Raw genomic sequence first — 1,052 nt, 5'->3', positions numbered from 1 at the left:
CCCTTAATGCGTAGCAGCTGCACTGGGGCAGACCTCTCAGCTGAAAGAGTCATTGCTGGAGTAAGGCTCAAGTAGCCATTAGGGTGTTTGCTACTCATTCATCATTGCTCGTCGCTGCTCCAAAGTGGAGGGGCTTAGTTGCAATGGAACGGGCTTACTGGTACTAAATAACTCCAAGTTTACAACTGGTGGTCACTGTGCAGTGCTGGTCTGCTGGGGACATGGGGAGGGCTGAACCCAGCTCTGGGTCATACTTCTTCTCTTTTTATTAGTTTCTTGTGGTTTCTTGCTCATCCTGAATGTTTTCAGCTGGTTTAAATCGGATGGTGTCTCCTTTACAGTCAAACATCACACCCCTGGAAACATCAAAGAAGTCATTAACCTGCCAGGCTGCTTAACAACATTACAAACAGATCTCTTGTAACTAAATACAGGACGTAACTGCCACCTCCTTTGCTCAGGTTGAATTCAGGAAAGGTGGGAAGCTGGGAGGGAGAAAGGGAGAAGCTGCTCATCCAGCTGGAGGAGGGGTGGGCGACATCCACGCCGCGGTGATTTATGGCCGGGTAGTTTTCCAGCTGCCATAGTCTATGTTGGAGCAAATGAGAACTGATGGCAGCTTGAGTGAACGGCTGCTGCACTGAGGAGCAGGCACATGGTGGCTTTGATCCCCTCTGCCACGGGAGCAGCCGCTTCCCAACCACCCAAGCTCAAGGGATGAATCCTGGAGGAGTGGGTGGGCTCCAGCCTGTGGAAGTGGGAGTGAATGGATGCAGGCAGGGGTTGTGAGTGGGGCAGTGCCATGGGAGCAGAGCCCAGGGTAGGTGGGAGGACATTTGGACTTCTCTCCTTGCTCCCCCTTCCCAGCACCTGGTTCCTCTGCTGTCCAGGGCATCCAAACCCTGTCTGCACTGTGCCCTTCCTAAAGCATCTCTCGCTGTTCCTCCAAGCACTGATAAACCAGCCAAGGACAGTACTAATCTACCAAGGCATGATCATAGAATGGTGTGGGTTGGAAGGGACCTTAAAGATCATCTAGTTCCAAGCAGATG

The sequence above is a fragment of the Nestor notabilis genome, unplaced genomic scaffold (genome assembly GCF_000696875.1).
Source record: "Nestor notabilis isolate BGI_N333 unplaced genomic scaffold, ASM69687v1 scaffold20283, whole genome shotgun sequence".
Lineage (NCBI taxonomy): Eukaryota > Metazoa > Chordata > Aves > Psittaciformes > Psittacidae > Nestor > Nestor notabilis.
Note: the sequence above shows the minus strand (reverse complement) of the source record.